This window comes from Orcinus orca, chromosome 11 (assembly GCF_937001465.1).
Source record: "Orcinus orca chromosome 11, mOrcOrc1.1, whole genome shotgun sequence".
Lineage (NCBI taxonomy): Eukaryota > Metazoa > Chordata > Mammalia > Artiodactyla > Delphinidae > Orcinus > Orcinus orca.
In genome coordinates this window covers 76,411,906-76,433,897 of record NC_064569.1, presented here as the reverse complement: position 1 = coordinate 76,433,897, position 21,992 = coordinate 76,411,906, and the positions used below count along the sequence as shown (strand labels likewise).

The 21,992-nt window shown below is 40.4% G+C and overlaps 1 protein-coding gene and 1 long non-coding RNA gene across 14 annotated transcripts in view; one reads left to right on the top strand and one right to left on the bottom strand.

Annotated features, from left to right (window-relative positions):
• LOC125960540 (uncharacterized) overlaps positions 1–21,992 on the top strand; it is a 293,564-nt gene that overhangs the window by 53,527 nt on the left and 218,045 nt on the right. The gene's annotated exons all lie outside the window — the stretch shown is intronic.
• Positions 1–21,992, bottom strand: part of CRADD (CASP2 and RIPK1 domain containing adaptor with death domain) — a 246,893-nt gene that overhangs the window by 54,705 nt on the left and 170,196 nt on the right. The window lies entirely within an intron of this gene.

The window sequence follows — 21,992 nt, the reverse complement described above, 5'->3', positions numbered from 1 at the left end:
TGAATTATGGGTTTCACAGGGTACATGCCCAGTAGTGGGATTGCTGGGTCATATGGTAGTTCTATTTGTAGTTTTTTAAGGAACCTCCATACTGTTCTCCATAGTGGCTATATCAATTTACATTCCCACCAACAGTGCAGAAGGGTTCCCTTTTCTCCACGCCCTCTCCAGCATTCATTATTTGTAGATTTTTTGATGATGACCATTCTGACTGGTGTGAGGTGATACCTCATTGTGGTTTTGATGTGCATTTCTCTAATGATTAGTGATGTTGAGCATCTTTTCATGTGTTTGTTGGCAATCTGTAAGTCTGCTTTGGAGAAATGTCTGTTAAGGTCTTCTGCCCATTTTTGGATTGGGTTTTTGTTTTTTTGATATTGTGCTGCATGAGGTGCTTGTATATTTTGGAGATTAATCCTTTGTCAGTTGCTTTGTTTGCAAATATTTTCTGCCATTCTGAGGGTTGTCTTTTGGTCTTGTTTATGGTTTCCTTTGCTGTGCAAAAGCTTTGAAGTTTCATTAGGTCCCATTCGTTTATTTTTTTTCCATTACTCTAGGAGGTGGGTCAAAAAGGATCTTGCTACGATTTATGTCATAGAGTATTCTGCCTATGTTTTCCTCTAAGAGTTTTATAGTGTCTGGCCTTAATTTAGGTCTTTGATCCATTTTCAGTTTATTTTTGTGTATGGTGTTAGGGAGTGTTCTAATTTCATTCTTATACAGGTAGCTTTCCAGTTTTCCCATCTCCACTATTCAAGAGGCTGTCTTTTCTCCATTGTATATTCTTGCCTCCTTTGTCAAAGATAAGGTGACCATATGTGCATGGGTTTATCTCTGGGCTTTCAATTTTGTTCCATTGATCTATATTTCTGTTTCTGTGCCAGTACCATACTGTCTTGATTACTGTAGCTTTGTAATATAGTCTGAAGTCAGAGAGCCTGATTCCTCCAGCTCCATTTTTCTTTCTCAAGATCGCTTTGGCTGTTTGGGGTCTTTTGTGTTTCCATACAAATTGTAAAAATTTTTATTCTAGTTCTGTGAAAAACACCATTGGTAATTTGATAGGGATTGCATTGAATCTGTAGATTGTTTTGTGTAGTATAGTCGTTTTCACAATATTGGTTCTTCCAATCCAAGAACATGGTATAACTCTCCATCTGTTTGCAGCCATAAAAGGGGTAATTGACAGTAACACAGTAATAGTAGGCAACTTTAACACCCCACTTACACCAGTGGACAGACCATCCAAACAGAAAATAAATAAGGAAACACAAGCTTTAAATGACACATTAGACCAGATGGATTTAATTGATGTTTATAGGACATTCCATCCAAAAACAGCAGAATACACTTTCTTCTCAAGTGCACACAGAAAATTCTCCAGGGTAGATCACATCTTGGGTCACTGATCTATTTCTTTTCAGTCTTTTATACATAAAACATACATTTAGGATTACATTGCAGGTACTGCTTTGTAACATGCTTTTTTCACCGCCATCTCTTTTACTAGAGAGGTCAAGCCGAGGCTTCTGGGAGAATCTAAGGATGCCTGCAGGGTCCACCTCCCTCTGGCACTGGCCTGTGGGTGGAGGAGTGACACTCTCTCCTACAGGAATGGCTAGTGCTATAGGGTAAGGGGCTGAACAGAACAGCCACTCTTTCCTAACGAACTTGGACACCACCAAAAAAAGTGACAGCTTCTAACAGAAGCAGGTGCTAAGAGGCCCCCTGAGAAAAAGAAAACCTAGAGGCCATGAGGGAGCAGGAAGAGAGGTGAGCAGAGTTCACTGTCCCAGCACAAGTCACAGGAGGAGAGTAACCATCCTGGCTGAGCCCAGAGAAGGAGAGGAAGTACGTGCTGTGTAGGGGCAATGAGAGAACCTGACCTTGCACTTCCTAAACTGGAGGCCTATCTCCCCGAGGCCAGTCTGCTGAGGAAGTCTGACACTGAGCGAGTGACTACAGATGTGCTGAGAAGTGCCACTGGTTACACAGAAGGCCTTCCAGAGGAAGGAGGTTAAAGCTAAGTCCCGAGCATGAGTAAGAAGGAACCCAGTGAAGGGAAAGGAAAGGAGGTGTGCCCTGTGCCGTGAGAACTGCGCATGAAAAGACCCCGAGGCAGGGGGACATGGCAGGTTCAAGGAAGAGACAGTCACTGTAGCAAAGAGCAGAGGTTGAGATGGACTCCAAACACCCAAAATGATGATGCCGGTGATGGGTTAGGCCAGGACTGGAACCTCAGACTTCAGTACAATAGCACATTATACTACACTTTCTGTCACCAGCATCACAGAAATTCAGGTCAATCCCACTTCACACTCTCCAGCTCACTGTTTTGATTTATGAATTCAATGAGAAGGCAAAAAGCATCCTGTTAGAATAGCTGATGTTTTCCACAGCATGTGCCTTTGGTCTCTAGGCAGTTGCCAATACCTTCGGCATGAGTTGCAAAAATATCGTCAAGGACTCTCTCTGGTGTCTGTCAAGACTGCTTTTTTTTTTTTTTTTTTTTTTGCGGTACGCGGGCCTCTCACTGTTGTGGCCTCTCCCGTTGCGGGGCACAGGCTCCGGACGCGCAGGCTCAGCGGCCATGGCTCACGGGCCCAGCCGCTCCGCGGCATGTGGGATTTTCCCGGACCGGGGCACGAACCCGTGTCCCCTGCATCAGCAAGCGGACGCCCAACCACTGCGCCACCAGGGAAGCCCAAGACTGCTTTTTTTTTAAAATGACTAAGAAGCAAATTAGAATAATGATACTGCTGACCAAACTATTTTATATTAACACTGACATTTTTACAGCTTTTATAAAAATATGGGCTCATCTTAAAAAATTCAAACAACACAAAAAAGTACAAAGAAGAAAACAAATTATCCACTATCCTACCATCTTACTGACAGTTTGTGAACATCATTCGGGACATCTCTTTAAGTGTGTATACTGTGAGAAGGAGAATATAACAAGTTTTTTTTCTAATAAGAGTAACTTAATTTTGCTTGAATATAACAGAAGAAAAAGCAGCCAAAGTGAACCTAAATGGCTTTCTGACCTGCAATTAAATGCTTAAAAAAACAAAACAAAAAAAACAAACAAAAAACACATACACACAAAATATTTAATGCTGAGAAAAAAATTAATGAAAATTTAAGAGGTAAACTACATGTCTTCACACTGATGCTTTATAATGAACACTTTATATTTCCTCTCTTTGTCCTCATACGTCTAGATTCTTTTGCTTATATAATTTTTCTTCTGTTGGATGCATAACATTTACATGCTTCTGTAACAATAATCTTCTCCCAGCTGTTTAGTCTTAAAACTATATTTTTAATGGTTTGAATGCTCACCAGTGTTTTTTGTTGTTGTTACTGTTTTTTAACCATGGCTTTTGAGTCTGTTATTTTGATTTGAGTCATCTGGGTGAATCTCTTCATCAGGTGGTTTTCTTCAAGAAATGTTCATGGTTACTATACTTCTTGAGTTCTTTCAGATCAAGACTGTCTGCTTACTGCCTTCACTGCTGAACAATAACAATATTTATAAAAATAATGTCATATTATTATATTCTGAATTATGAATATAATTTTATATTATTTAAATATTTTTATTCCTCTTACATGTGTAGAACTTGCTCATATTTTATGGTAGAGGAGGCTGGTATGGAGAATTCTGATACTGACTTGAACATCCCCCTTTTTGTATTATTTGCTTTTTCTCTCTGGAGTTTACAGTACTGAAGCTTTAGACCAGGGTTTATCTTGGTCCCTCTTCATCAGCCTTTCCATGTATGTGGCATGGCCTTCTCACCAAAGATTTAGTTCTTCCTCCCTTTCAGAAAAATCTCCCTGTGTTATATCTTTGCATTCTTTATTTCTAGTCCTTATACTGGAGGGCTCTGCCTATCCTCCATGGCTATCATTTTCTCTCTTACTGTTTTAACTCCTTTCCTGTGATTATCTCATGCCTTTCCCCCATGCCATTCATTTGACTGACAGTTAAGGCTATTCTGTATTTTTTTCTTCCTGGTTCAAATCTTATATCATATTTTTGTTCTTAATTTTTCTTGGCTCTTCAATCTATCTTTTAAAAATCCCTTTCTACTGCCACCCATGAGGATGGCTACTCAAAAAACAAAACAAAACAAAATAAGTATTGGTAAGAATGTGGAGAAATTGCAATCCCTATGCACCGTTGGTGGGAATGTAAAATGGTGCAGCTGCTATGGAAAACAGTATGGCAGTTCTTCAAATAATTAAAAATTGAATTATGATCCAGCAATTCTACTTCTGGATTATATTACCCAAAAGAACTGAAAGCAGTTACTTGAAGAGATATTTGTACATCCATGTTCATAGCAGCATTGCTCACAACAGCCAAAAGTAGAAGCAACTCAAGTGTCTATTGAGGTATGAATGGATAAACAAAATGTGGTATGTTATACATTAGAATATTATTCAACCCAAACAAGGAAAAAAATTCTGACTCATGCTACATAATGGATGATTCTTAAGGACATTATCCTCAGTGAAATAAACCAGTCACGAAAGGGACAAATACTCCATGATTCCATTCATATGAGGTACTTAGAATAGTCAAATTCAGTGGGACAGAAAGATTGATGGTTGCCAGGGGCTTGGGGAGGTGTAATGAGGAGTTGCTGTTTAATAGGGACAGAGTTTCAGTTTTGCAAGATTAAAAGAGTTCTGGAGGTTAGTTGCACAACAACATGAATGTACACTTAAAAATGGAAAAAGATAGCAAGTTTTATGTTATATTTTATAATTAAAAATAAAAAAAGAATCTTGTTGTTTAATCATAACATTGAGTTTTTATTTCTACTGGATTGATACTGAGCTCTTCTACAGCATGAAATAGTTGTGAGGTTGAGTTTCTTTGGACTCTGGGTTTTCTCCCAGACCAGATTGGTTGCATGTTTATTTTCTGCAAGCCGTGTTCCTATATTTCATTCCCCTGCTGTAGCATTTTCGCAGAGTTTTCATGACATTTAGTTTCATCTTGCTGATACTTAACATGAGTATCTCTGTCCAGAACTTCTGTTTGGTCTTGTACAGTAAGCTGATGCATCCTTGACACTCTGCTCACTCCATAGGGGTCCCGTTGCCTTTCTCCCTCTGAGCTACACTCTGAGGTTAGCTTGGCTTTCTATGCAGTGCTCTGGCGTGAAGGAGAAGTAGGACTCACAAGGCCAGCCCTTGCCGGGGGTCCTATGCACTGCCCTCTCTTTTGGAAGCCAGTTAAATGTCTTACAACAGAGCCCGCTCTGCCAGGGTGCACTCACTCCTGTGATCTCTTTCCCGTAACTGGGGAGATGGCTTGCTCTGAGTTGCCTTCCTGCCTCTGCTGAGGCTGTTGCCTGACCTTCACCGAGGCCACCCATTCACCTTCTCAGGCAGCTTCTTCCCATACTGATCTGTGTTAGTGGGAATCCTCAGGATGCTGTCCCCTCACCTCCCTTTCCCGGCATTGCTCCTGAGGGGTCAGGATGGACGGTTTCCTTCATTACCTGCCACTGGTCAAAGTGCACAGCACAAAGCTGTGATTGGTTTTCTTGTCTGTTGGGTGGTTGCTGGCGAATGTTTTTGTTGTGAACTGCTTTTTGGGTCAGTTCATTGGGTGTTGGGGCGGGAGCATCTGTGATTCTGCTACACTCTGTCATCATTCTGACTCCTGGCCAACTATTAATGCAACATATGCTTTGAGCCAATGATGTGGAAGTGAGGACGGTATTTGCTCTCCTTCCTCTACACTCTCAGGGTCACATATCCCTTGTGAATACTGCCATATAACTGGGAGGTGGCCAGCAATCTACGGACACAGGCTTGAGCAAAGATAATTGGCACATAAGCGCGACCCAGCCAAGAACAAATCAAGCCCTTCCAAGGAGATCTTACACACACAGAGACAATAATAGCTGTTTGTGTCGTCTGACCTCTATCTGGAAAAGTATCCTCATGAGCCTTCCAGCTCATGAATTCTGCTGAACATGAGGTTAATTAAAAATGAGAGTCCTGAGGCGGTGGTGTCAACTCCCAAGGACATACTACATCAAATCAGGTCGAGCTATAAATCAATCCACTGTGACCGCCTGGCCACTGTTCCTCAAAGCTTGATGTGCACACCACTGGTGGTGGGCAAAGTGATGCCAGGGGTACAGAGGGGAACATTCTGTATTAGAGTAGTCATGGATCTATTTTAACACGATTAGAAAAGTATAAATAGCATTTCAAACCCATGACTGCAAGGATTAAGTAAATAAAAAAGCAGATATAGAATGACCAAAAAGTAAACAAAAGAGAAAAGTAAGTTTTAAAATAAAAAGTAAACTTAAATAAAAGCATTCGATTAGTGGTACAGGTGTTAAAAGATAAGGCAAGAATTGTACAAGTAGAACAGAAATGACTGAAGCTTGGGAAGTCCGGTATTTCTCAACAAGTGCGCTATTGGCATCTCAGGCAGGACAATCCATTGTGCAGTGCTGTCTCCACTGCACAGCAAGGTCTGGAGCATCCCTGGCCTGCACCTACTAAGTGCTAGTAACATCCCCTACGCCAGCCTTAGCACACATGTCCACATACCCTGGGGCAAAGCAGTACTACCCCTGGTTAAGAACCACCAGATACTGGGACAGAAGAATGGCTATTTTATAAAAAACCCTAAGCAGGGGGTTACTCCTTTTATACTGACAAAATGCTCTCCCTTATACAGATCCTATCTCTTTCATGCAATCCTTTAATTCCATTCTCAGTGAAGTTAAAACTCACCTGTTTCAAAAGAAACAACATTCTCTGATAAACCCATCTACCATGATGAAGCCAAAAATCCATTTGAAGGGATCAACACCCCCAGTCCCCACCCCCCATCTCCCCACTTAGCCACCCACCCCTCTACCCTCCGTCTCTGTGGTCATGACATGGATGAAAACAGCATACTGACCCCTCCTCTCTAACCAACTCTTCCTCCCACACTCATACTTATCAGTAGCTGCTCTGGGCTCAAATCTAAAAGACTCACACATAACTTTTCTGTTCCTTATATGACATTGCTGTCTCCCAAGCTCCTTATGTGCAGAGACCAAGTCTTCGACTTCTGTGCCCTTCCTTTCCAACCTTTAGGTTCTCCGAGTGAAGGAAAGTTCACAGGCCCAGTGACCTGTCTGGTTGACCTCTGCTTTGTACCCTGCATCCTACGATATGTGGCCACCTTAATGGTGACCCGAGAAGAGGACCTATACAAAGTTCAAAAGTACGGTTCAAAGACTGAAGGCCATGGAGTAAAGGAGCGGCACAGCAGACATGTAAACAGCTGCTAGGAAAGTCAGATAAAGCCATGGTCAGATGTCTAGAGTAACAGCAAGCATTTTAACTGTAGAACTCCGTTTTAAACTTCAGCTGTTTTGAAATATAACTGCAGATTTGGTAAGCACATATGAGTGCTTTATAAAGAGACTCAGTGGACATGGGGTAGCACTTTGCAAAACCATACACATTCCTTTGGAGAGGTGGTGAGATACACCACTCTCCCTAACTCACTGACGGAAGTGCCGTGTGCTTCAGGTTTGTTGGACCAGAAAAAAAAAGTTGAGCTAAGAGACTGTCCCCTTCTGGTGCAGCCACTTTTCAGGAGAAAAGGCTAACCTCTTCCCCGAGGACATGTAAGGCCTCTGCTCAGGTCAAGTCTACTAATGTTCCATGGACCAAAGCAAGACATGTGGCCAAGCCCAAGACCAACAGGACAGGTAATTAAATCTCACAGGGTGGGAGGAGCGAAAATGTGCTGAGCAATAATCTGTAAACACTCACAAGTGAACTAATAAATTTTTAAAATGTAGATGAAGTGATATATTACTGGGAATATATAAAATGCCAAAGTTGGTGCAGGACAAAATAGAAAACTTCAATAAACCAATGTATTAAATATACCGAAGTGGTAATCAAAGCCCTCCCCTGCTAAAGAGCCCTGGGCCCCAATGGTCTTATAGGTTAGTTCTATCAAATATTCATAGAACTTTTCATTTCCTAACTTACGTAAGTTGTTCCAGAAAATAGAAAAGGAACAAAAACTAGCCCATTTTATTAAGCTCCTGTACTTTATATTCCAAACAACAAGGAGAATACAGAAAAGAAAAATCACAGGCTCATTTCAGTTATAATTTTAGATGTAAAAATCCTAAATATTAACTATTTGAGTTTTTAAAAATGTATTTAAAATAATACATTGTGAACAAGTAGAATTTATCAAACGATTACAATAATTTCAACATCATAAAAATTATCAATTAATTCAACATATCACTCGCCTAAAGAGAAAAGGCAGTATATTAATACATGAAAAAAAAAGGATTTGATGAAATTTGATACCTATTTACCATTAAAATTTTCTTCTTTAAAAACTAGGAATATGGGCAACTTTTAAAACTTGATAAAATTATAAAAGCCTTCAATAAGCATTTGGCTTAATGAAGAACTTTAAAATGTATCCCCTTTAAGAATGGGAACAAGACAAGTTATGCCCACTAGCACCATTACTATTGAATACAGTAGTGGAAGTCCTGACCAATGCTGTAAAAAAAGAAAAAGAAATTTTGTATTAACATTTGAAGGGAAGCATTTTCAGAGTATGATTTAATATGTAGAAAAAGGCCAGGATCTATAAACAATCCATTAGAACAAACAAGAGAGTTGAACAAAATTGCCAGATACAAGATCAACTCAAAACAAAAATCAACAAAACAGCATTTCTACATTCTGGCAATAATCAAATACAAGATAAAATAAAATAAAATAAGCAATGAAAACTATAAAGGATCTAGAAATTAAATTAACAAAGATCACATAAGACCTCCATGCGGAAAATTTTAAGCCTTCATTAAAAGACATAAAGCAAAAAAAAAAAAAAAAAAAGACATAAAGCAAGATCTGAATAAATGATCATTCATGTGCTGGATGGGAAGACATTATTATTACATAAAGATGATAATTCTTGTAATGACAATTAAAATTTCATAATGGGGTAGGGAAAGGCTTTCTCCAAATTGGGGAAAGCTAGCTAATTATAAATATTTAAAAAGAAACTGGACTTTTACATCACACCATAAACAGTGACAGATTCCATGTGCATAAAGGCCCAAACATAAAAGGCAAAACTATAAACTTAATGGAAGATAACACTGGATTATCTTTATGACCTGTGGTGGGAAGGGACCTTTTTTTTTCGAGTTTAAGAAAAAAGTTTACTTAATTTTTTAAAATTGAAGTATAGTTGATTTACAATGTCATGTTAGTTTCAGGTATACAGCACAGTGATTCAGTTTTATATATGTGTGTAACATATATACTTTTTCAGATTCTTTTCCCTTATAGGTTATTACAAAATATTCAGTACAGTCCTCTGTGCTATACAGTAGGTCCTTGTTGGTTATCTATTTTATATATACTAGTGTGTATATGTTAATCCCAACTTCCTAATTTATCCCTCCCCCACCCCAGAAGTGACTTTTTAAATGACTCCCCCAAAGATGAATTTTTTACGTCAAAGGAGACTATGATTCAAGTTGACAGAGAATGGGAAAAGATATTTGTTAATGTCTAAAGCCAAGGAGGGAAAAATTTCTGCATTTATAAGGTACTCCTGAAACCAACAGGAAAAAAGGTAAGAATCTCCAAAGGAAAAAGGACAAAGGAATGACCAGGCAATTCAAATTAGAGGAAATGCAAAAGCAAGCATATAAAGAGATGCTCAAATGCAGAAATTTAAGAAACAACAATTGAAACAACAATGATAAATTACTTTATGTGCACAGAAATCTAGACAATACCAAGTTTTGGCTGGGATGTGGCCATGTAGGAAACTTTATTCACTGCTGGTGGGAATGAAGACTGAGCAGCCATTCTACAAGCAAGTGGGCAGCGTGAATAAAACTGAATACAGTTTTATTGTTCCTAGGTGCATGTACCCAAGAAAAATTCTGAAAAAGATCGATAAGGGACATGCAGAAGGCTGTTTGTACATAGCTAAATCACTTGTGTTAGCAAACATATATACCTTATAACCCAGCAATCCTGTTTTGGGGTTTATATATCCCAGAAGAATTCTCATTCAGATCAGACCCCATGAGGGGTCATGTATGAGGTTGTTTATACCAAGTAACACTGGGAGGAAAAGAGCTGGAAGCCATACAAGAGCTCAATACTAGGGGAGCAGATAAATAAATATGAAGGAGCATACAGGGAATAGAAAGAATGGACTAAGGTGAAAATGTTGAAAGAAGAATGATATCTATAACAATGCGAATTTTAAAATATATGTCTAAAACAACACCATTTACAAAAACACACATAAATAAGACTATGTATTGGACAGAATAATTAGTTATGGAAGGGGAGGAAATAGGGGGAGGCCGCCAGGCTGAGAAAACTAACATGACAGGCCACCTCCCAGGGCCCACATGTTAACCTGCACCCCTGAGTGCAATGGTTTTGCAGAGAAATCCCTTTGGCCCAAGGTCTGACTGGCTGCCTGGAAATGAAAGAAAAGCACCTTGAAAAGAAAACTAATTAGAACCCCTTGTTCTGGTATATAATCACAGAGAACAATCTGGTCCTCACAGAGAGGTGGAGAAATAAACTGGTCTTTCTAAAATCGATTTTCAGCTAGATGAAGCCCCTGTTGCAAAATGCAAGTAAATCATACTTACTGTCATAGAAAACTTGATTTGCCATCAAGTCCATGGAAGGTCAACAACAAAACTATTAGCAATAATTGAGTTCTCACTGAGTTAAAAGGAGGGAGGCAGGGCGGACAGAGCTCTGGGCTAAGAATTGGCAGGCCTGGCTACTATCTAAATTTGAATCTGCCGCCAACTTGCCATAAAACTGGTGATAAGTCATTTAGCTTCTCTTGGATTGTTTTCTCATTTGGAAAAGGTAAAACCAGATGACTTTCAAGGCCTAATTTAGATATGACATCTATCGTTATACTATCCTTTAAAAAAGCAATTTTATTTTCTGCATATCTCATGCTTTTTTTTTTTTTTGTGGTACGCGGGCCTCTCACTGTTCTGGCCTCTCCCGTTGTGGAGCACAGGCTCCCGATGCGCAGGCTCAGCGGCCATGGCTCACGGGCCCAGCCGCTCCGCGGCATGTGGGATCTTCCCAGACCGGGGCACGAACCCATGTCCCCTGCATCGGCAGCCGGACTCTCAACCACTGCGCCACCAGGGAAGCCCTCTCATGCTTTTTGACTTCTCACTAATCAATAATTATTCACATATTGTTGCATCACTTTTCCCTACATGTCTTCTAAGAGAGAACCAAGACCTTTGGGGTTTTAGTGATGCTTTTTTGCTTGTTCTTGCTTCCTAAATATCACTCATGGAAACTTATCCTTCCATTGCAAAAAAGTTAACTGAACATTGGTAGAGTAAATTTTTTCAAAACAGGATTTAAAGCTTTAAAAGTTCATGTTACAACTTGCCGAGCCACTCATTTTTCTCACACACTTGTGCAGACCTGACCCAACTCCATCAATTTACCATTCATCCTGCCCCCTGAACACACCAGTCTGCCTGGAACCTTAGGGCCTTGCGCTAGCTGGTCCTTCTCCCTGGAACATTCTTCCTCTGACTTCCTCCATCAAGTGTGACTTCTCAATGAAACCCAGCCCGACTGCCCTATTCTCAGTGACAACTCCCATTCCACTCTGTGATCCCCCTTATCCACGTATCACCTTCAAACATATCATATATTTTATAGATGCATTGTATTTGTTGTTGCTGACTGGCCCCACTCCACACACTCATCCCATCCCAGCTAGAATGTAAGCTCCTCGCAGGCAGGGGAATTTTGTCAATTTTGTTCAGTGATACTCAATGATGTATCCTGGGCACCAAGAATAGTACCTAGCACATAGTAGGTTCTCATTACATAAATGAATATTGTTGGATAAATGAACAAATTAAAAGGAATGATCCATTACAATTACAACATACTCATTTAGCTGTGCTCTCTATGGCTACAGTGTTACCAAGTGCTCCTACTTTTAGTTACTTAGCACTTAAAAACCAAAGAAATTAGACTGTATCATCTGGGAGTATACAGAAAATTTTAAAGCGGGGTGGGCGACTCTATAAATGTAAGATGTTGTCAAGGTTCAGGGTAGGCAGGTTCCCACTCGCTGTACTGAACTGGGCCACAATGAACTCCTCCCTCTACATAGATAGTTAATTTTAAGAGAGTTAGAACCACTGACAGACCCCAAGATGGTTTCTGGGTAAATACTCTGATTCCAACCTCCCAGTACCTAAGGAAATAAACAAAAGGTACTAAAAATGCAGCCCAACCCCCCCCAAAAAGATGGCAGAACCACAGTCCAATACCCCCCTGAAGCTGTATCAATCATTCAATAAAACTCAACTCTAAAAGAGAGACTGATATACCCAAATCTGGAGAGGAACAATGAATTAAGTGGGCTTTCCTATCACTTCTCCTCTGACTTCAGTAGATTGGGGATGGTAATTGCCACAGGGAAGGATGCAGAGATCAGAAATAAGAACGGATTTGAGGATATACCAGTGAGTAAAGTTAAGATTCCTGTGCCTGTGAGCTTGCAGTCTAGGAGAAAAGAGATTAAAGAGAATAAACATAATCAATAAGTAAACTGCCTAGTGTTTTTAGAGAGAAAAAGTAGAGAGCAGAGTAAGAGGGATCAAGAGTGCAAAGGGGAATTGGGAAGATGGCGGAAGAGTAAGACGCGGAGATCACCTTCCTCCCCACAGATACACCAGAAATACATCTACACGTGGAACAACTCCTACAGAACACCTACTGAATGCTGGCAGAAGACCTCAGACCTCCCAAAAGGCAAGAAAGTCCCCACGTACCTGGGTAGGGCAAAAAAAAAAGAAGAAACAGAGACAAAAGGATAGGGACAGGACCTGCACCAGTGGGAGGGAGCTGTTTAGGAGGAAAGGTTTCCACACACTAGGAAGCCCCTTCGCGGGCGGAGACTGCGGGTGGCGGAGGGTGGAGCTTCGGAGCCATGGAGGAGAGCACAGCAACAGGGGTGCGGAGGGCAAAGTGGGGAGATTCCCGCACAGAGGATCGGTGCCAACCAGCACTCACCAGCCCAAGAGGCTTGTCTGCTCCCCCGCCGGGGCGGGCTGGGCTGCGAGCTGAGTCTCGGGCTTCAGTCGGAGCGCAGGGAGAGGACTGGGGTTGGCGGTGTGAACACAACCTGCAGGGGGTTAGTGCGCCACAGCTAGCCGGGAGGGAGTCCGGGGAAAAGTCTGGACCTGCCGAAGAGGTAAGAGACTTTTTCTTCCCTCTTTGTTTCCTGGTACGCGAGGAGAGGGGATTAAGAGCGCTGCTTAAAGGAGCTCCAGAGATGGGCGTGAGCCGCGGCTAACAGTGCGGACTCCAGAGACGGGCATGAGACGCTAAGGCCGCTGCTGCCGCCACCAAGAAGCCTGTGTGCGAGCACAGGTCACTATCCACACCTCCAGGGAGCCTGTTCAGCCCGCCACTGCCAGGGTCCCGGGATCCAGGGACAGCTTCCACGGCATGGCGCACCTCAGGCTGGTGCAACGTCCTGCCGGCCTCTGGCGCAGGCCCGCCCCGCACTCCATGCCCCTCCCTCCCCCTGGCCTGAGTGCGCCAGAGCCCCCGAATCAGCGGCTCCTTTAACCCTGTCCTGTCTGAGCGAAGAACAGACGCCCTCCAGTGACCTACACACAGAGGCAGGGTCAAATCCATAGCTGAGCCCCGGGATCTGTGAGAACAAAGAAGAGAAAGGGAAATCTCTCCCAGCAGCCTCAGGAGCAGCAGATTAAATCTCCAGAATCAACTTGATGTACCCTGCATCTGTGGAATACCTGCATAGACAACGAATCATCCCAAATTGAGGAGATGGACTTTGAGAGCAAGATTTATTATTTTTTTCCCCTTTTCCTCTTTTTGTGAGTCTTCCTTCCTTCCTCCCTTCCTCTCTTCCTCTCTTTCTCTCTTTCTTTCTTTCTCTTTCTTTCTTTCTGCTTTTTCTCCCTTTTATTCTGAGCCGTGTGGACGAAAGGCTCTTGCTGCTGCAGCCAGGAGTCAGTGCTGTGCCTCTGAGGTGGGAGAGCCAACTTCAGGACACTGGTCCACAAGAGACCTCCCAGCTCCACATAATATCAAACGGTGAAAATCTCCCAGAGATCTCCATCTCAACACCAACACCCAGCTTCACTCAACGACCAGCAAGCTAGAGTGCTGGACACCCTATGCCAAAACTAGCAAGACAGGAACACAACCCCACCCATTAGCAGAGAGGCTGCCTAAAATCATAATAAGTCCACAGACACCCCAAAACACACCACCAGATGTGGACCTGCCCACCACAAAGACAAGATCCAGCCTCATCCACCAGAACACAGGCACTAGTCCCCTCCACCAGGAAGCCGACACAACCCACTGAACCAACCTTAGCCACTGGGGACAGACACCAAAAACAACGGGAACTACAAACTGCAGCCTGCAAAAAGGAGACCCCAAACACAGTAAGATAAGCAAAATGAAAAGACAGAAAAACACACAGCCGATGAAGGAGCAAGATAAAAACCCACCAGACCTAACAAAGGAAGAGGAAATAGGCAGTCTACCTGAAAAAGAATTCAGAATAATGATAGTAAAGATGATCCAAAATCTTGGAAATAGACAAAATGCAAGAAACATTTAACAAGCACCTAGAAGAACTAAAGATGAAACAAGCAACGATGAACAACAAAATAAATGAAATAAAAAATACTCTAGAAGGGATCAATAGCAGAATAACTGAGGCAGAAGAACGGATAAGTGACCTGGAAGATAAAATAGTGGAAATAACTACTGCAGAGCAGAATAAAGAAAAAAGAATGAAAAGAACTGAGGACAGTCACAGAGACCTCTGGGACAACATTAAACGCACCAACATTTGAATTATAGGGATTCCAGAAGAAGAAGAGAAAAATAAAGAGACTGAGAAAATATTTGAAGAGATTATAGTTGAAAACTTCCCTAATATGGGAAAGGAAATAGTTAATCAAGTCCAGGAAGCACAGAGAGTCCCATACAGGATAAATCCAAGGAGAAACACACCAAGACACATATTAATCAAACTGTCAAAAATTAAACACAAAGAAAACATATTAAAAGCAGCAAGGGAAAAACAACAAATAACACACAAGGGAATCCCCATAAGGTTAAGAGAAACTCTGCAAGCCAGAAGGGATTGGCAGAACATATTTAAAGTGATGAAGGAGAAAAACCTACAACCAAGATTACTCTACCCAGCAAGGATCTTATTCAGATTTGATGGAGAAATTAAAATCTTTACAGACAAGCAAAAGCTGAGAGAGTTCAGCACCACCAAACCAGCTTTACAACAAATACTAAAGGATCTTCTCTAGGCAAGAAACACAAGAGAAGGAAAAGACCTATAATAACAAACCTAAAACAGTTAAGAAAATGGGAATAGGAACATACATATTGAAAATTACCTTAGATGTAAATGGATTAAATGCTCCCACCAAAAGGCACAGACTGGCTGAATGGATACAAAAACAAGACCCATATATATGCTGTCTACAAGAGACCCACTTCAGACCTAGAGACACATACAGACTGAAGGTGAGGGGATGGAAAAAGATATTCCATGCAAATGGAAATCAAAAGAAAGCTGGAGTAGCAATTCTCATATCAGACAAAATAGACTTTAAAATAAAGACTTTTAGAAGAGACAAAGAAGAGCACTACATAATGATCAAGGGATCGATCCAAGAAGAAGATACAACAATTGTAAATATTTATGCACCCAACATAGGAGCACCTCAATACATAAGGCAAATACTAACAGCCATAAAAGGGGAAATCGACAGTAACACATTCATAGTAGGGGACTTTAACACACCACTTTCACCAATGGACAGATCATACAAAATGAAACTAAATAAGGAAACACAAGCTTTAAATGATAAACAAGATGGACTTAATTGATATTTATAGGACATTCCATCCAAAAACAACAATACACATTTTTCTCAAGTGCTCATGGAACATTCTCCAGGATAGATCATATCTTGGGTCACAAATCAAGCCTTGGTAAATTTAAGAAAATTGAAATTGTATCAAGTATCTTTTCTGACCACAACGCTATGAGACTAGATATCAATTACAGGAACAGATCTGTAAAAAATACAAACACATGGAGGCTAAACAATACACTACTTAATAACGAAGTGATCACTGAAGAAATCAAAGAGGAAATCAAAAAATACCTAGAAACAAATGACAATGGAGACACGACGACTCAAAATCTATGGGCTGCAGCAAAAGCAGTTCTCAGAGGGAAGTTTATAGCAATACAATTCTACCTTAAGAAACAGGAAACATCTCGAATAAACAACCTAACCTTGCACCTAAAGCAATTAGAGAAAGAAGAACATAAAAACCCCAAAGTTAGCAGAAGGAAAGAAATCATAAAAATCAGATCAGAAATAAATGAAAAAGAAATGAAGGAAACGATAGCAAAGATCAATAAAACTAAAAGCTGGTTCTTTGAAAGGATAAACAAAATTGATAAACCATTAGCCAGACTCATCAAGAAAAAAAGGGAGAAGACTCAAATCAATAGAATTAGAAATGAAAAAGGAGAAGTAACAACTGACACTGCAGAAATACAAAAGATCATGAGAGATTACTACAAGCAACTCTATGCCAATAAAATGGACAACCTGGAAGAAATGGACAAATTCTTAGAAAGGCACAACCTGCCAAGACTGAATCAGGAAGAAACAGAAAATATGAACAGACCAATCACAAGCACTGAAATTGAAACTGTGATTAAAAATCTTCCAACAAGCAAAAGCCCAGGACCAGATGGCTTCACAGGCGAATTCTATCACACATTTAGAGAAGAGCTATCACCTATCCTTCTCAGACTCTTCCAAAATATAGCAGAGGGAGGAACACTCCCCAACTCATTCTACGAGGCCACCATCACCCTGATACCAAAACCAGAGAAGGATGTCACAAAGAAAGAAAACTACAGGCCAATATCACTGATGAACATAGATGCAAAAATCCTCAACAAAATACTAGCAAACAGAATCCAACAGCACATTAAACGGATCATACACCATGATCAAGTGGGGTTTATTCCAGGAATGCAAGGATTCTTCAATATACGAAAATCAATCAACGTGATACACCATATTAGCAAATTGAAGGAGAAAAACCATATGATCATCTCAATAGATGCAGAGAAAGCTTTTGACAAAATTCAACACCCATTTATGATAAAAACCCTGCAGAAAGTAGGCATAGAGGGAACTTTCCTCAACATAATAAAGGCCATATATGACAAACCCACAGCCAACATCGTCCTCAATGGTGAAAAACTCAAAGCATTTCCACTAAAATCAGGAAGAAGACAAGGTTGCCCACTCTCACCACTCTTATTCAACATAGTTTTGGAAGTTTTAGCCACAGCAATCAGAGAAGGAAAGGAAATAAAAGGAATCCAAATCGGAAAAGAAGAAGTAAAGCTGTCACCCTTTGCAGATGACATGATACTATACATAGAGAATCCTAAATATGCTACCAGAAAACTACTAGAGCTAATCAGTGAATTTGGTAAAGTAGCAGGACACAAAATCAATGCATAGAAATCTCTGGCATTCCTATACACTAAGGATGAAAAATCTGAAAGTGAAATCAAGAAAACACTCCCATTTACCATTGCAACAAAAAGAATAAAATATCTAGGAATAAACCTACCTAAGGAGACAAAAGACCTGTATGCAGAAAATTATAAGACACTAATGAAAGAAATTAAAGATGATACAAATAGATGGGAGAGATATACCATGTTCTTGGATTGGAAGAATCAACATTGTGAAAATGACTCTACTACCCAAAGCAATCTACAGATTCAATGCAATCCCTATCAAACTACCACTGGCATTTTTCACAGAACTAGAACAAAAAATTTCACAATTTGTATGGAAACACAAAAGACCCCGAATAGCCAAAGCAATCTTGAGAACGAAAAACGGAGCTGGAGGAATCAGGCTTCCTGACTTCAGACTATACTACAAAGCTACAGTAATCAAAACAGTATGGCACTGGCACAAAAACAGAAAGATAGATCAATGGAACAGGATAGAAAGCCCAGAATTAAACCCACGCACATATGGTCACCTTATCTTTGACAAAGGAGGCAGGAATGTACAGTGGAGAAAGGACAGCCTCTTCAATAAGTGGTGCTGCGAAAACTGGATAGCTACATGTAAAAGTATGAGATTTGATCACTCCCTAACACTATACACAAAAATAAGCTCAAAATGGATTAAAGACCTAAATGTAAGACCAGAAACTATCAAACTCTTAGAGGAAAACATAGGCAGGACACTCTATGACATAAATCACAGCAAGGTCCTTTTTGACCCACCTCCTAGAGAAATGGAAATAAAAACAAAAGTAAACAAATGGGACCTAATGAAACTTAAAAGCTTTTGCGCAGCAAAGGAAACCATAAAGAAGACCAAAAGACAACCCTCAGAATGGGAGAAAATATTTGCAAATGAAGCAACTGACAAAGGATTCATCTCCAAAATTTATAAGCAGCTCATGCAGCTTAATAACAAAAAAACAAACAACCCAATCCAAAAATGGGCAGAAGACCTAAACAGACATTTCTCCAAAGAAGATATACAGAGTGCCAACAAACACATGAAAGAATGCTCAACATCACTAATCATTAGAGAAATGCAAATCAAAACTACAATGAGATATCATCTCACACCAGTCAGAATGGCCATCATCAAAAAATCTACAAACAATAAATGCTGGAGAGGGTGTGGAGAAAAGGGAACCCTCTTACACTGTTGGTGGGAATGTAAATTGATACAGCCACTATGGAGAACAGTACGGAGGTTCCTTAAAAAACTACAAATAGAACTACCGTATGACCCAGCAATCCCACTACTGGGCATATACGCTGAGAAAACCATAATTCAAAAAGAGTCATGTACCAAAATGTTCATTGCAGCTCTATTTACAATAGTCAGGAGACGGAAACAACCTGAGTGTCCATCATCGGATGAATGGATAAAGAAGATGTGGCACATATATACAATGGAATATTACTCAGCCATAAAAAGAAACGAAATTGAGCTGTTTGTAATGAGGTGGATGGACCTAGAGTCTGTCATACAGAGTGAAGTAAGTCAGAAAGAGAAAGACAAATACTGTATGCTAACACATATATACAGAATTTAAGAAAAAAAAATGTCATGAAGAACCTAGGGGTAAGACAGGAATAAAGACACAGACCTACTAGAGAATGGACTTGAGGATATGGGGAGGGGGAAGGGTAAGCTGTGACAAAGCGAGAGAGTGGCATGGACATATATACACTACCAAACGTAAGATAGCTAGTGGGAAGCAGCCGCATAGCACAGGGAGATCAGCTCGGTGCTTTGTGACCACCTAGAGGGGTGGGATAGGGAGGGAGATGCAAGAGGGAAGAGATATGGGAACATATATATATGTGTAATTGATTCACTTTGTTATAAAGCAGATACTAGCACACCATTGTAAAGCAATTATACTCCAGTAAAGATGTAAAGAAAAAAAAAAAGAAAGAAGAATGAGGACTGACTGTTCCTGGAAGAAGTGATGAGACATTTCACAGGGTCTCAGGAGAGACTGCAGAGCACAGGTATTACAGTGTGGACCACACAAACAACTCAGATGAGCTCCCTGCTCTGCCCAACTCTTCTGCTGACATGTGCCCTTAAGCTAAAGAAAGTGGACAGAATAGGAAATATCCAGTCCTCAAGGGGCAACAAATAGGGGGATCACAGGGGTGCCAAGGAGAATCCACTCCATTCTGTTAGAGCACCAAAGGCTGAGCATGGCTGCCCCAACATGGGCAAGATGGAATGAAATGGAACAGCAACTAACATACTATTGTAACAAGTGATTTATTTTATTTTATTCTATTTATTTTTTAATTAATTAGTTTATTAATTAATTTATTTTTGCCTGTGTTGGATCTTCGTTGCTGTGCACGGGCTTTCTCTAGTTGTGGTGAGCAGGGGTACTCTTCGTTGCAGTGCGTGGGCTCTAGGCGCACGGGCTTCAGTAGTTGTGGCACACGGGCTCAGTAGTTGTGGCTCACGTGCTCTACAGCATAGGCTCAGCAGTTGTGGTGCATGGGCTTAGTTGCTCTGCAGCATGTGGGAACTTCCCAGACCAGGGCTCGAACCCATGTCTCCTGCATTCGCAGGTGGATTCTTAACCACTACGCCACCAGGGAAGTCCCGTAAATGATTTAAAAAGGGAACATTATATGGGAAAAAAACTGACAAAAAATTCACAATCCTCAAGGAATAAGAGAAAGTAATTTGTCACAGAATAATTTAAAAGCATAATAGAAACATGAATACAGTAAAACAAGAGCTTAACAATGAGACAATAAAAATAAAAAAATGAGATTTTAAAAGAAGCTTGTCATACTAAAATGATAAATGGACGACCAAATAGCATCACCATGAAACTAATACATAAATTAGAAATACCAAGGAATAGCGTTAACGTGACCCCAAATTATATATATTCAGGAAAGGCTTGAGATGAGGGCAGAATTTAAAGCAATTAGAGAAAAATGATAGATATGGAGGAGAGCAAAACACAGTCCATTGAAAGGTTAATGGGGGCCTTCCCTGGTGGTGCAGTGGTTAAGAATCTGCCTGCCAATGCAGGGCACACGGCTTCAAGCCCTGGTCTGGGAAGATACCACATGCCGCAAAGCAACTAAGCACATGTGCCACAACTACTGAGCCTGTGCTCTAGAGCCTGTAAGCCACAACTACTGAGCCCGTGCACCACAACTACTGAAGCCTGCGTGCCGAGAGCCCATGCTCCACAACAAGAGAAGCCACCGCAATGAGAAGCCCGTGCACCGCAACAAAGAGTAGCCCCCGCTCGCCACAACTAGAGAAAGCCCGCATGCAGCAACGAAGACCCAACGCAGCCAAAAATAAATAAAACAAATGAATTTAGAAAAAAAAGGTTAATGGATATTCCTGAGGCAGTAAATCCAGCCCAAAGTATTCAAAAATCTAATACAAGAAAATATCCCTAAAACGAACATATGATGGAATCTAATGTCTAAATTGAAAGAACATACTCTGTTTTAGGAAAAATCTGATATAGAATAATCAACTATGAGACATATACTGGTTAAATAATTGAATTTCCTGTTCCAAAATATAATTCTTCAAGCAGAAAAAGCAAATTGCCTACAAGAAGAAAGTCAGTCAAATTTTTCAACAGTGCTTTAAGTGCAAAAGATAATGCAATTCCACCAAAATTTTAAGGGGAATAAAGAGTAGTCTCTGAATATTATTCTTAGCCAAGATGATTTTCATATAAAAAAGGTAATCAGCAGATATTGTTGAACATAAAAACAACTCAAGAATTCACTGTTTCTTCCGAACCTTCCTTTAAAAGCCTTGACAATCTAGTCAGTGCAATGTGTAAAGTAAACATATCAGCAGTGGCATACCAAGGGTGGGTAGATGGAAATGGTTTGCTTCAGATGCAGGCAATAAAGAATGCATTGTTTATAGAGAATTTAAAAGTAGAAATAAAACCACTAAAAATCACTCTGCTTTTCATATCACCATGTACCAACAATCTAAGCAATGCAAATGATAAAACATCCCTCTTTTCTGGGGTGGAATGTTCCCCCACCAGGCAGTCAGGATCCTCTAAGCCCCTGACCTGCTTCTTAATAACAGTGATTGGAAAGCCACAGTAAAAAGATCAGTACTGGATATTGAATTTATTTAAATATAAAACTAATTTTAAACACCTGAACAGAACATAATGTTACATATCTTGATTATATGAAAACAATAATATAACTAATCAAAAGCAAGGCTAGATTATAGAAT